This window comes from Rhamphochromis sp. 'chilingali', assembly GCF_963969265.1.
Source record: "Rhamphochromis sp. 'chilingali' genome assembly, chromosome: 2".
Taxonomy (NCBI): Eukaryota; Metazoa; Chordata; class Actinopteri; order Cichliformes; family Cichlidae; genus Rhamphochromis; species Rhamphochromis sp. 'chilingali'.
Window position 1 is genome coordinate 41,359,844 of NC_137930.1, and position 11,468 is coordinate 41,371,311.

Consider the following 11,468-nt stretch of genomic DNA (forward strand, 5'->3'; position numbering starts at 1 on the left):
GCAGTACCATGGGCGTGGCTTCTTAGTGGGCTTAGTCTCACTTGGGTCAGATTTCTCTTTAGGAAGAATCTTGAACTTAGGTTTGGTTTTCTTATTTGGCTTGTCAGAGTTATGGCTTGAACTGTCAATAGCTGATGCTTTCAGTGAAGCCACTTGGGCTTGTAGCTTTGCAAGTTTCCTTTCTAACTTATGTGCATCAAAAGGCACTAGCCTATCATTAACAGCTGATACGTCTGTATCATCAGTGACATACTCTCCTACTTCAAGGGAGTTCAAATGTGCCTTAGGTTTAGAAATGCCTAAGTGCTGTTTCATTCGGCTGGACTTTGCCGCTTGCCGGTCCTCCTCAGTACGTAGCATGAGGAGCAACTCTGGAAATGAAGGTGGCTTGTCCTTCTTCTGCTCAAGCTGCAAGGTTGTGATCAAGCTGTTGTTCCAGCAACCTCTACAAAACTGTTTAAGCAGTTGGCGATCTGAATCATTTGTAGTGATGCCACCTCTTTTAATGACTTTACTCAGGGTTATCTGCAACCGCTGTAAATAGGCAGAAGGCTTTTCACCTGAGTTCTGGTTTGTGCTCAGGAATTTGGCAAAAAGCTCATCCCCATCATCAACAGTACCATATGCTGAGTCAAGAAGGCTGAGATAGTCATGGGGAGAAGCGTTAGGACCAAGGTGCTTTACAATGTTAGCAGCTGGTGGAAGAAGGCTCTCAACTATTTTCCTTAACATATGTTTGTCAGATATGGTACAATCTATGAGGTGGAATTCAACATTGTTGCGCCACGTATCATAATCAGCTTCGAAAGTAGAGCAAGGGGTTTTCCCAGAGAAGGGCCTGAGCTTTGCATGACCTTGAGAAGGCATTTCATTGTTCTTAATGACATGCTCAACTACTACTCTCTGTACTTCAGGTGTAGTGAGCTGTTCAGGTGGTAAGTAGATAGTGGTTTTTCTGTGCGAGGGAGTCACTTCTACACTTGGAGAGGATGAGTGAGAGTCATGCTCAGGCAAGTGGGTTAAATCACTGCCCAGTTTAAGAGGACTTTGATGCTCTATGATGGCTGGTTCATCTTGGTCTGTGTCACTAGTGAGCTGCAGATTCTGATTAGGCACTGTTACATTTGGCCCAACTGCGGGATCACTCTCAGTGGACTTCTTCATTCTGGCCAGCTCATCTAGTAAAACCTTCTCAAAATCTGCACCACTCAGTTTAGCAAGCCCTTTCAGTTCAGTTAGGTAAGAATGGGTTAAACATGAACCCCTGTCTGCAGCATACAGCGCAGACAGAAGCTGGATATGATGGACAACACTTGGGTTACGGCTTTGTCTTTTGCAAGGCAAGCTATCCTTAAGGAACTGGACTGGTTCACCTGATTGGAACTCCACAATGGCTGTGTTTTTAAACTGTGCCTCTGTGCTAGTTACTTTGATTACTCTTCCAATAGAACCAAACTGCCCTAAGTAATCAATAACCTCATTGTCAACCTCATCGCCTGTTAACCCTCCTACTAGGACAGAGTTAGGTACTTTGACACCTTCACTTTGGATTACATCCATGTTGTCTTATTGCTCCAACCCAGAATGTCATGGACAATTGTAATGATTTGACCCAAAAGGCATGAAAGCACCAGTTGCTCAACTTCCAAAATAAAAGGAATTAAACCTCCTGGCTGGCTCGCCACGTTTTGTGTAGCGCCTCTACTCAGGACCAGTACACTCTCACTTCAAATAGAGACCCTAGACATCTTTCTAGGTTCAGGAGGAGGTTTTGTTTTGGAGACTCACAAAAGGAGTTGGCTTGGAAGTGAATAACTGGGACCTTTATTGCCTCAGTACCATTTATACACATATACAACACAATAACCCAAATTGCACACTAATAGTGCATTTTTAAAGGTGAATACATGTAAAACAAAACAAAATAAAGACATTTAAATGGAAGATTTATACTGAACAGTATCAGAGCTCTTTGGAATGAATGAAACAGATTAAAGTGTTCCTGTTGTGAAGTTTGAATTGTCCAGTCTGAATTGTCCTTTAAAGTCGTTGAAAACCCAAACAGGTGTACTGTAGGGGAATTGTCAGTGTGCAAACCCTATTATCCGGGTAGGAAAAGTAGTGCATAGGGCTTATCTGTAATCCAGGGTTGCTTGAATCAGTTTCTCAGGCAAATCCCACAATCCGATCGCATGGCTGGCCACACCATTTCACGATCATCCAGGATCTCATTTGGGCTGTTCTCGCCGTCAGTGGTTCTCCAGAATTCTTCTAGTAGTTCAAAAAAACCAATCTACACAAACAGTGCAGAACAATCAATTTCTTTTCCCATTTTGTGTTCTTAACATGAGCTCATTAACTTCTTTTCCAAATGTATTAATCACAAATGGCATTCCCTTTAGCTTTACCAAGTTACAAGAGTTACAGTAACTTGTTTGTACCAGTATCAACAATTTTATCAAAATTATATCACAACAAAGAACATCAGCAGCTTAAACAGTAATGTAAACAGTCATAGCAATGAAAGTGACATTCATCCTTAAGGCTGACAAGCAAATGTAACTTAATTCAGTGCAAATACTATTAAACTTGAAATATGAATATGCTCATTCTAATATAAACAGAGCTATTGCTTCTACTTGAATACCTCCCCCCGATCGGAATATGGCTTCAGTGGGGTGGGGTGGCTAACAGCTATTAGCAGCTAGCATCGCATCTAGCATCGGCATCGTTTAGCTCAAAGCATTCAACACTTATAACACACTGTAAAGAACAACAGGAGAAGTGAAACAACACGCCAGATTCTCATAGCTCCCGATTGGTTTTTGTTCAAAGGTTTCTGAGCTGAATCGGCTAGTGAAATACATTATCTAACTTAACAGGTAGCTAACGAAAGCACGTGACTCACCGGGATTTTCAGACACAAATAACTTGACAGACGTTATTCCCTTTGTGGTCAGAGTTCGGGGCCTAATAAAAGAGTACCTTATTAGCATTTATACGTAAAACAATCTGGTCTCATTAACCGGGTTGCAGTATTGCATACCAAGATACTTTTTCCATGCGCTCCGACACGTACTTGACCGCCATCAGAGGGAAGATCTCACAGGAAGAGAGAGGTAATACTTCCTGCGCACTAGACGCAAGGTCGTCAGAAGACAAGACTGCATCACAGCGCCCCCTTGTGACAATAACAGGCTATAGCCTTAGATTACAAAAAGGGATTTTGCAGCCCTGTATTTCACATGGGTTACATTTGGTTTTAGATGTGTCCTTGATCCATCACAGCTGATTTAAATGGATAAATTACCTTCTCAACGGCTGTGTCCCAATTCAGGGTCTGCACGCTTGAAGTACGCGCACTACGCGTACTACGTACTATAAGTACGAGAAGTGCGGAAGTGAGAGGCTTGTGAAATGGGACAGTATACGCTTCGTCGCGCTGTTCAGGTTGCCTAGCAACCATGATACTAACCGCGAGACACGTTACATACAGCTTTGTTTGACAGAAATGAAGGAGAAAAATGTTTTATTGGTCATTCATGACATCACTTTGATTAGTTGAGTATCTGAGGCTGAGACCACGGGACTGTAAACATGATTGTTGGGCTTCATTTCTGTGCTGAACAGTCATTTAAGATTAGTTAGTAAATAACAATTAGTTAACGTTGTTCATGAGACTAAAATCATCTCACTTTGATAATGTAAATATAATATGGCCAATATCATAGTATTGTCAGATTATTATGATATATATATATATATATATATATATATATATATATATATATATATATATATATATATATATATATATATATAAAAACACCCAGCACGCCCCTGCGGGCGGTTTATCCTTCAAGCTCGGGTCCTCTACCAGAGGCCTGGGAGCTTGAGGGTCCTGCGCAGTATCTTAGCTGTTCCCAGGACTGCGCTCTTCTGGACAGAGATCTCCGATGTTGTTCCTGGGATCTGCTGGAGCCACTCGCCTAGCTTGGGAGTCACCGCACCTAGTGCTCCGATTACCACGGGGACCACCGTTACCTTCACCCTCCACATCCTCTCGAGCTCTTCTCTGAGCCCTTGGTATTTCTCCAGCTTCTCGTGTTCCTTCTTCCTGATATTGCTGTCATTCGGAACCGCTACATCGATCACTACGGCCATCTTCTTCTGTTTGTCTACCACCACTATGTCCGGTTGGTTAGCCACCACCATTTTGTCCGTCTGTATCTGGAAGTCCCACAGGATCTTAGCTCGGTCATTCTCCACCACCCTTGGGGGCATCTCCCATTTTGACCTCGGGACTTCCAGGTTATACTCGGCACAGATGTTCCTGTACACTATGCCGGCCACTTGGTTATGGCGTTCCATGTATGCCTTGCCTGCTAGCATCTTGCACCCTGCTGTTATGTGCTGGATTGTCTCTGGGGCATCTTTACACAGCCTGCACCTGGGGTCTTGCCTGGTGTGATAGACCCCAGCCTCTATGGATCTTGTGCTCAGAGCTTGTTCTTGTGCTGCCATGATTAGTGCCTCTGTGCTGTCTTTCAGTCCAGCTTTGTCCAGCCACTGGTAGGATTTCTGGATATCAGCCACCTCCTCTATCTGCCGGTGGTACATACCGTGCAGGGGCCTGTCCTTCCATGATGGTTCCTCGTCTCTCTCCTCTTTCTTGGGTTTCTGCTGCCTGAGGTATTCACTGAGCACTCGGTCAGTTGGGGCCATCTTCCCAATGTATTCTTGGATGTTCGTTGTCTCATCCTGGACTGTGGTGCTGACACTCACCAGTCCCCGGCCCCCTTCCTTCCGCTTAGCGTACAGCCTCAGGGTGCTGGATTTGGGGTGAAACCCTCCATGCATGGTAAGGAGCTTTCTTGTCTTTATGTCAGTGGCTTCTATCTCCTCCTTTGGCCAGCCTATTACCCCAGCAGGGTACCTGATCACGGGCAGGGCGTACGTGTTGATGGCCCGGATCTTGTTCTTACCATTCAGCTGATTCCTCAGGACTTGCCTGACCCTCTGCAGGTACTTGGTGGTTGCAGCTTTTCTAGCGGCCTCTTCATGGTTCCCATTCGCCTGTGGGATCCCCAAGTACTTGTAACTGTCCTCTATGTCTGCAATGTTGCCTTCTGGTAGTTCAATCCCCTCAGTTCTGACTACCTTCCCTCTCTTTGTTACCATCCGACTACACTTCTCCAGTCCGAACGACATTCCAATGTCATTGCTGTATAGCCTGGTAGTGTGGATCAGTGAATCGATGTCTCGTTCACTCTTGGCATACAGCTTGATGTCATCCATGTACAGGAGGTGGCTGACAACTGCTCCGTTCTGTAGTCGGTATCCGTAGCCAGTCTTGTTAATGATCTCACTGAGGGGGTTCAGGCCTATGCAGAACAGCAGTGGGGACAGAGCATCTCCTTGGTAGATCCCGCACTTGATGGTGACTTGTGCTATGGGCTTGGAGTTGGCCTCTAGTGTTGTACGCCACATCCCCATTGAGTTCCTGATGAAGGCTCTTAGGGTCCCATTGATCTTGTACAATTCTAGGCATTCCAGTATCCAGCTGTGGGGCATTGAGTCATAGGCCTTCTTGTAATCAATCCAGGCAGTGCACAGGTTGGTCAGTCTGGTCTTGCAGTCTCGGCTGATTGTTCTGTCTACCAGTAGCTGGTGTTTTGCACCTCTGGTATTCTTGCCAATTCCTTTCTGTGTCCCGCTCATGTATTGACCCATGTGCCTGTTCATCTTAGCCGATATGATGCCTGACAGGAGCTTCCATGTAGTACTGAGGCAGGTTATTGGAGGGGACCGGTCCCTTCTTGGGGATCAGGACCGTCCAGCCTTCAGTTAGCCATTCCGGGTGTCTCTCGTTAACTAGCAGCTGGTTCATTTGTGCTGCCAGACGCTCGTGGAGTGCAGTCAGCTTCTTCAGCCAGTAGGCGTGAACCATGTCGGGCCCTGGTGCTGTCCAACTCTTCATACTGGAGACCCTTTCTTGGATATCTGCCACTGTGATGGTTACTGGACCCTGTTCAGGGAGGTCGCTGTGGTCTGCCCTCAGATCCACTAGCCACTGAGCATTGCCGTTATGGGTTGCATCCTTCTCCCATATGCTCTTCCAGTATTGCTCCGTCTCCAGCCTTGGTGGTGCTGTTCTCTTATTGTTCCCTTGCCACTGAGAGTACACCTTTGCTGGTTCTGTGGAGAACAGCTGGTTTATTCTCCTGCCTTCTATCTCTCTGGTGTACCTCCTCAAGCGGCTGGCCAAGGCTGTGAGTCTTTGCTTGGCAGTTTCCAAGGCCTCAGGTATGGACAGCTTGCTGTATTTCTTAGGCACCTTATTTGTCGCACCTTTCTGCAACTCCGTTAGTTGGCTAACCTCCCTCCGTGCTACTTTGATCTTGCCCTCTAGCCTCCTTCTCCATGGAGGGTACTGCCCCTTGTCGCTGTTCAACTTGTAGCCAAGCGGTAATCGTGGTTGTAGGTATTGCCCATAGTGCTGCATTAACATCATCTAGCAGACCTTCTGAGGGAACTTCACGTAATCTTGGTAACCGGCTACGCGGGATCCAGGTTTCAAGCTTGGCCATGATCCTATTTTTCAGGTCAGTTCCTCTCGCACTCAACGATCCAATCTCGGGTGGGGGTGATGATATCTCCCCCCTGACCTGGCGTCCTGACTCCTCCTTGCCGTAGCATTTGTGTTGTACCTCGTCAATCTCTAGCTGTGAGAGCAGTCCCTTCTTTCGAATGTTGGAACACTGAGCTACTAGTTGTTTCGCCGTCATTGTGGATGTTGGGTATCGAAGAATCCATAGGTCCCTCATCCTATTCATGTAGCCCCTTCCGCCGGGGTTACTTGCATAGTAGCATTCCAACAACGCCCTGTTTTCGTCTCTTGCCCACCGATGCCTTCTTGTTCCAGTAGCCCACTTTTCGTCAGGGTGCCCTGGTTCCTCAACACCTGACGCGGACCTTGTTGATCCGGGCGATGTCCGAGCCGGCATGCCTTCATATTTATCTGTCTCGCTCATGTCTGCGGTAGGCTTGCTTAGCATAGGGGGTCTAGCCTTAGGACCCTTACTGGATACAGACGCCCCAGGCAGGAATCGAACTTGCGATCCTCTGTTCCAAAGGCGTGTAGTTTAACCACTACGCTATCCAGCTGCTTACACGCATATATATATATATATATATATATGTATATATATATATATATATATATATATATATATATATACATACATACATACACTGGGTGAATGTGCAGTAGTAGCAGCAAGCAGGTGAATTCTGTACATTAATATGAATAGACATCTGACTATTTTACAGGATAGACAATATAAACATATTTAAAATTAAAGGAATTGAAATGTACATTGTGCCTTGGTTTAGAGTGTATATATATATATATATATATATATATATATACGGTTGATCTGATATCCTCGTGTTGGTGTTGTTCCCACCCACCAGCATTGTGGAGGACCCCACGCACTCCTCACACACACTCTTCAGGCAGCAGGGCAGTCGGGCCCTCACTGCCAGACTGCAAAACAGTGTCTTCTACCAAGCCGCCAGACTTGGTAGACAGAGGCAGAGCCAGACATTTGAAACACCCGGGGCTTAGCCCTAAAGGGTAGTATGCATGTGGGATTTTTATTTTTTTTGGGCGGGGGGGGGGGGGGTTAGAAATGACTGAGATCAATAGGCTCTGTTTTGAGTTTTGTTCAAAGAAGAATGACTTCATATAGGAAAGAAATATATCACATATGCAGGACACCTTAAACTAGGTTTTTAATTAAGCAGCAAGGCAGAACAAAGTTGGGCTGTATCAAGACACGAGGACTAAATCCCAATTCAACCAGACCCAGAACTGATCCGGAATTAAAACAGGACTACAACAGTTCAAATTCAGGACTACTTAGGACTTAACCAAGACAGAACCAGAATCAGAACTAGATGATAGTAGCACTAAAAATCATCATAGACCTGCACTACACTTATTGTTTAATTCTACCAAAGTCCACTATTTAGATTCAGAAAAGTTTATATAATTATTTAGCCTTGTTGTGCAAACAAGCCTGCAAAACTTAATAAATATAGAATTTGAAAAATAACAAACCTAAAAAGAAACACTCGGTACGAGATACATGAGTACCTATGATACGGTGATACTTTTGGTAAACAACCATTTGACTAACATGTGTGTCTCACCTGCTCTTGTTCCATCTCTACTAACCTATCAGAAGCTTCTTCAGCTCAGAATGGAATCATCCGGAGTTTTCTTATTAATTAACAATAAACTTAGTGTATATGTGATCCTAAATTTGATGAAAGTGATAAAAAAATAGACAGCTCTGTCTCTCTTTATTCTGACATTTAACTAATTCAAAAGATATTTCAATATTTATTTAACCAAAACAAAACAAGTTTACTCTAAATTGATGTTGTACAGTAAAAAAATGTTCTTGTGTTTTCCATAAAGTGTGTGTAAATATCTGGTTTAAACTGTGAATATACTGCTGTGTAAATGCTGTTAAAATGTTCTGTGTAGATTTCATGATGTAGATGACTGATTTATAATAAGTTAGTTACATAATTTCATGAATATATATAGTTTGTGTTGAAATGTCTTTATTTGAAATGTACATGTGTAAAGTGTAAGAGCTAGTGTCTCGTGAGAATACCCTTAACGAGAGTACACGAGACTCTTCATGGACTGCGAGGGAGCAGATGTCTCTCATGAAGCGATTTTAAGCTAAAAGTTTGCTAAAAGAAAAGGCAATACAAGGACTTAAGGACGTCTTTTCAGGACAAGCAGCCAACGAGGTATTTGTCATTTGAGAAATGTTTTTTATTTGTGTTTGGACTTAATATGTGTACTGTAAAGTTGCTAATTGGTTTGTACTGTTCGCTCGTGACCAGTTCTCACGGCGTATCGGCGTACTGGTGATGGTGAAGCTGAGGAGAGAAGGTCCAAGTAATAAACGCCCATTTCAAAGAACTGACCTGTGTCTGTGTTGTCATGAAGAGAGCTACATGCTGTGTATTGAACTTCCTCTTGTTTTGCATAGAAATATACTGAACAACATACAAAGCACAATATATAAAATACTACCAGAGTTTTTTCTTTGAAAGAAGCTCCTTATGTCCATTCTTGTATATCAGTGCATTACTGAAACCGATTTATTTAGCCGTGGAGGGAAACAACTGAAAATATGAAATAAACACACATGTAAGCTAAGACTCTCTAAAGAAACAGCATTGTTGTTGTTTGGCTTTTCATTTCGCCATTTGTTGATTCACTCGAAGAGCAAGTAACGTAATATGGGTCAAGTGATCAGTTTGACATCAATCTTTCGTGATACACCGTCATATTTACATTATTTCTACAGTACGAATGACTTGCTTTGGTAACTGGTCGAACTTCAGTTCTCCTCTGTCTGCCTGGCTGCGCTTCTCCAACAGCGCACTCGCAGGCAGCAGCTGCCCCACCCCATCTGAGCTCGGATCATACCAATATTAGGGGGGATTTACGCACAGTGTAAATTCCCACAGTGTGCTCTATGTGCTTTTTTCAGGTCGGGTTGTTGAACTGCATAAGCAGGGTCTCTCGCAGCACGCCATCGCTGCTGAGGTGATACACAGTAAGACAGTCATTTGGAATTTCTTAAATGATCCTGAGTGTTACTGAACAAAAAAGTCAAGTGGAAGACCAAAATAATTTCACCAGCACTGAGCTCCAGTTGGCTGTCAGTCAAGAAACTGGGTGATCCTCGACTCAAATTAAGGCTGTTACTGGTGCCAACTGCAGCCCCATAACCACCAGACAGCAAGCTAAGACCGAAGAGCTTGAAAAACAAAAATCGTCTTCAAGACCTCTTCTCCAAGAGAGGACCAAACATTGGACAATATAAGTGTGGAAGAAAGTTTTATTCTTTGATGAAAAATATTTAACAAGTAGATCCCACCTGAGACGTTTTCTATGTGCCACAGAGGAAGGGGAGCCATGATGATCTGGGGTGCTTTTACCTTCAGTGGAACAATGGAGCAGGGAGGTGCAGGGCCGTCAAATGGCCGCTGGCTATGTCCAAGTGTTGCAGAGAGCATCCCTCATGACTGAGGGTCTGAGGGATCCAGTCGTCATCTGTGTGGTGACGACTGGATTTTTCAACAGGACAACACTACAGTCTACAATGCCTGCAGGACAAGGGACTTCTGCCAGGTGAATAATATCACTCTTTTGGACCATCCTGCATGTTCTAAATCCAATTGAGAACTTTTGTGGATGGATAGCAAGGGAAGTTTACAAAAATGGACAACAGTTCCAGATAGTAGGTACCCCTCGTGCGACCGTCTTCACCACCTCATAAAAACTTTTGTATCAAGCATGCCGCAACAAATTTTTGAAGTGATCAACAATAATGGTGGAGCTACTCATTACTGAGTTGATGTTTGGAACGTTGAATTGTATTTTGGGGGGTTTACAGGTTTCTTTGGAGGTGTGGTCTTAAAAATTTGATCAGCTGTAAAACAGCCTGTTTCAATTTATTTCAATAAACTGTATGCTGAAAAAAATGTTTTGTCTCACTCCCATTTCTTCTTGTTGCATGTTGAAGTTCTACTTGAAACCTTGTTAAGATCCAACAGGTGTCCCTGCAGGTTTTAGATCTCACCCTGGGTCAACGCACCTGAATCACATGATTAGTTCTTTACCAGGTCTCTGGAGAACTTCAAGACATGTTAGCTGTGTCCCAATTCAGGGTCTGCACGCTTGAAGTACTGATTTCAAGTGCGGTTACGTCACCGCCACGCGACGACGGCTGTCCCAATTCGAAGTGTACTTCAAATGCATACTCCAAATGCGCCGTCGATTTCCCTCAAATTGAGTTTTGAAATTTACATTTATGTATGTGGAATTTCCCTAATAAGATGGTGCGGCCGAAGAGTGAACTGTGAAACGTACTGAATATGACGTCACTTATTTATGTGCGAAGGTTTAATAATTAAAGTCAGTCATATATCCACAAACACAACAAGCTGAAAGTCAGTGACATATGTATATGTGTGTGTATATATGGTTGATCTGATATCCTTGTGTTGGTGTTGTTTCCAGATCATCACACTAATTGTTGTTCCAGGATCAACATTGCAAGTGACCAATCAGAATGTTGTGACGTCATACTTTTGCAACTTTGGGAAAAACCGGCATAAACTGTTCTAAAGCTGCGTGAAACCGCCTCTGTCCACCGATCAACGGACCCTGACCCTAACCCTAACCGTAACCCTTTAATAAACAGTAAGCAGAATTGATATTGTCCTTGCAACATTGGAATTTCATAAATGCACGAATGGCTTGGCGCGCAAAAGAATAACGTCACAACAATGTGATTGGTCACTTGCAATGTTGATCCTGGAACAACATTTTCATGATGGTCTGGGAACAACACCAACACGAGGATATC